Source organism: Strongylocentrotus purpuratus, unplaced genomic scaffold, assembly GCF_000002235.5.
Source record: "Strongylocentrotus purpuratus isolate Spur 01 unplaced genomic scaffold, Spur_5.0 spur5_scaffold_16, whole genome shotgun sequence".
In the NCBI taxonomy this organism is placed as follows: Eukaryota; Metazoa; Echinodermata; class Echinoidea; order Camarodonta; family Strongylocentrotidae; genus Strongylocentrotus; species Strongylocentrotus purpuratus.
The window spans coordinates 22972273-22976597 of NW_022145601.1; the positions used below are offsets into that span (position 1 = coordinate 22972273).

General features: G+C 34.2%; 1 long non-coding RNA gene across 1 annotated transcript; it reads left to right on the forward strand.

Moving 5' to 3' along the window:
* Positions 1 to 2585: 2585 nt before the first annotated feature.
* On the forward strand, positions 2586 to 3744 carry LOC115924581. Its single transcript, XR_004064373.1, has 2 exons — positions 2586 to 2630; positions 2913 to 3744. It is a non-coding gene; the product is annotated as an uncharacterized LOC115924581 (long non-coding RNA).
* Positions 3745 to 4325: the final 581 nt, after the last annotated feature.

Consider the following 4325-nt stretch of genomic DNA (forward strand, 5'->3'; position numbering starts at 1 on the left):
TTCTACTAACAAATCACCCAAAGCTGGCCAAAAAGTATAATAAAATTCAACTGTTAACCCATCATTTCCCGGGGTTTTATTCAATTTCATTTCTTTTAAAACTTTCAAGCATTCATCTTTAGTTAATTTACCTTCACAGATTTCCTTATTGTCTTCATTTAACTTTGAAATATCATTGAAAAAGAAAGGGTCGTTTTGATTTATATCAGCCCTTAAAGAATATAAATCTTTATAAAATAGTTTAATTTCCTTTAAAATTTCCTCCTTATCTCTAGTAGTTTCCCCATTTTCTTTGTACACCTCCCTAATTACACTTTTCCTTTTATTCGATTTTAACAACTGTTCAAAATATTGCGTATTGTTTTCTCCATCTTCAAACCAAGGTGCTCTTGATCTTATTTTAATGCCCTGTCGAGAAAAATCATACAATTTATTTAGTTTATCCCTTTTCTCCTCAATACAATCAACAATATATTTAGTGGGTCCCACTACCAGTTCGCCTTCTAAATCCTTGATTTGTTTCTCTAACAGTTCTATTTCAACCCTCCTTGCTTTTGCCTTTTTCCGCGAGTATGTTATAATAAATTCTCTCATTTTCATCTTTAAAAAATCCCAAAATACTAATTTATTCAAAATCTGTAATGACCATTCAGCTTTTAATTCCTGTATTTCCTTATTCATCTCTTCAACAAAATCTTTATCCATACATAAACTACTGTTAAATTTCCAATATGATTTCCCAAAAACAAACTTATCAACAAGATCATTAAATTCTAGCCTAACGCCAGAATGATCTGGCGTAATAGATGTCAAAATCTCACACGTACCCACCAATTTTTCAACACTACAAGGTATAAACCAATAATCTAAACGGCTTTGCACCACCGGCCAATTTTGTCGAAAAGTAAATTGCTTTACATTCGGATTTTTTTTCCTCCATATATCTTCTAAATCGTATTTATTTAAAAATTTCTTAATCAAATCAATAACCCGAGATTTCACCGTTGTTTTTGACCCCACATAATCTAATTTTCCATCCAATATACTATTGAAATCACCTCCTAATAAAACTAAATAGTCCCGATCACACTGATCAAAAATACTTTCATCTAACTTCTTCAAAAATTCAATTTGTAAAGTTTCTTTATCTCTCGTTGGAAAATAAACATTAACCAATAGCATTTTAACCCTTTGTATTTCACCTTTAAAAATAATGTATCTCCCCTCTTCATCTACTTTAATTTTTTTTTCTTCAAAATCTAAATGATTAGAAAATAAAATAAGAACCCCTCTACTATGGTTTGACCCATGACTAAAAAACATTGGCCCTCCCCAATCTTGTTTCCACCGCTCTTCTATCTCTACTGTACTATATGTTTCTTGTAAGAAAATTATACTATTCTTTTTAGTTTTGCACCATTCAAAAATATTCACTCTTTTTAACCTATCTCTTATTCCTCTAACATTTAATGTCATGAAAGATAATTTCACTGCCATGTTATTTTATGTGTAATTGTATCCAAAACCTTACATCGATAAACTCCAAAGAAACTTCCACACAATCTATTTCCACCGTGAGCAAATGTATAGAAAAAACTATCTGCAGCCAAACATATATGCATACTTATCGTCGAATTATATAAAAAAATGCAAGCAGAATCCACCCCGTACCACACAACCCAACGCATTCATACACACAAGCATATTCACTACACACACAACACCCCCACACAAAACAACCAAAATCTGCTCTTCGGTGTACGTAAACATCCGAGAGCAAGAGCCTCCCCCTTTCCCTGTCAATTTAACTAGACCAATGACAGAATAAACCAATGAACATTTCTTCTTGCACAAGTCGATGAGAAATACGTTGTATTGTTATATAACCGTAATCTAATTAAACAAAAAACAAAAAAAAAATACAAAGAGCTTTTATCCCTTAACAAATGCCTTGAATTGTATTACGGAACCCGCTCGTCATAACTAAGTTAAATGATTTTCCTAAAATGCATTACAGTGAATTGACCGGCCCGCGTACCTAATTACAATACGCACCTTCTAATTAAAAATAAAAACACGATCCCAATAAACCAAATTCCCCCAAACGACACCAGTTCGGCAACCTAATAAACTGTTCGTGCAAACCGAACCCATCATGCTATCATTTACCAAGTTCTATAATTTGCATAATAAGCCTCACCCATGAATGAATAGGCTCACACACCTGATCGTTTTGTATGCACTCCGTAAAAAAAACTCCTAAAGGGCGTTCCCGACAACTCGAAAAAACACCAAACGTCAGCCCGACATAATGATAGGCAAGCATGCATACCGGATCCCAACACGTTCCTCCCTCTCAAAACATCACACCACCACCTGGCTTTAAAACAAAATAGTTTTGGCTGGGTGAACAGATCGGACCATTATCCAGATACTCGAATTGTTTTCACTTTACAGAAAAAGTTTTAAATATGTATCAGTCATTTACTAAGATATGTGAATTTACATAGAAAGCGTTATCGAAATAAAGCTCATTGTAATATTAAAAAAAGCCGTCGTTACCCAGATACTATGGCATTGTATAAAGGCGTTGCAATATACATCGTGAAAGAAAGCGGACGTTCAAAAGAGTTTATGGAAAGTACCTTGCAATAAAGCTCATTGTAATACCAAGAGCCGTGTTACCCAGATATTATGTTTTGCATAAATAGGCGTTACCACAAAGTACTTGAATATCGTGAAAGAGAACAAATCCCCAACAGACCAGCAAGGTTTATGGAAAGTACCTTGCAATAAAGCTCATTATAATACCAAGAGCCGTGTTACCCAAATATTACGTTTTGCATATATAGGCGTTACAACAAAGTACTTAAATATTGTGAAAGAGAACAGATCCCCAACAGACCAGCAAGGTTTATGGAAAGTACCTTGCAATAAAGCTCATTGTAATACCAAGAGCCGTGTTACCCAGATATTATGTTTTGCATAAATAGGCGTTACAACAAAGTACTTAAAAATCGTGAAAGAGAACAGATCCCCAACAGACCATCAATACATTTACCCCTCTATCTGAATTTACATAGATTTGCGTTATAAAATAATGAAATAGTCAATATACTGTTTAAGCATGTTTTGAGGGAAATGTTTCTTCTCACTTCACGCATGCATGCTTAGGGTTGTAATACAAATCCTGCTACAATTCTTTTTGTTTTCTTTTTTTTAAATACCAAGTTATATAATTTGCATATCATGCGTCACAAAATGATAAACAAATGATGAAACACTACTGCCAATTCGAAATAGCACCAGGGAATGTATCCGGACCGGTCCCCAAGCATTTTAGCCCCCTTAATAAACAACACCACCTGGCACCATTGAAATATTTTGGAAACCTCACTCCTACACATACTTAACCCCTTTATTCCACAAGTGGCAAAGCTTAGAAAAGGGAACTGAAACCAACAGCCCTTGGCGCGACAATCTTATTAAAATATTATTATTGCTTTGGTTAGAACAATTAATGAACAACCTCTGGCAAAAAAAAAAAAAAAAAAAAAAATTGCCTGAAAAATCCCCCTTTTTTCTCAATGTTGTCACTTCATCTCCGATATTCAACATTTAAGGCATTATGGAGACGAAGTTGCACACAAATCAAACCTCGCCTTCCACATACCCAACAACGATGAGAAACCCGAGGCTTCGCTTTATATTTCATATACACTGAAGAAAGAAAAAAAAAAAAAATGTGTGTGATATTAACTCTTGGTAAACGTACGATAATCTTCTCAAGTTTTGTATCATTTTTTTTAAAACTAACGAAACGAACAGAATATGTATATATGTATATACATCCTTTTCTTCCTCTTTTTGAACAATAATTAAAAAAATAAAAAAAAAACCACCATTGTCATATACGTGACAGGCTAGTTTAGCCCAAAAATTTCACATTGGCTAATGTGTAGTAAACATAAACAATACTTTATAACTTATAACTGGTACTTTCCTTAATTATTTCCTCGCTTATTCCTTCTCTTTCCCTCCCTTCTCCTCTCCTTTCCCCCTCTTCCTTCTTTTCCCCTTTCTCCCTCTTATCATTTCTCTTCTATTTTTCCTTTCCAAACTTCCACATTAAACCTGTCGTTTCCAATAGTATCCCCAAGTTGAAAGCACGTGAAATCTCCTCCATGCAGCCTTCATTAATGGGGAGGTAGATGGGGATTATTTATTAGGTGGTCTGTCGTTTTCGACAGATCACCTATTGTTTTCGTCAGAATTTTCTTTCTTTATTTATTAGGTGGTCTGTTGAAAACAGATCACCTATTGTT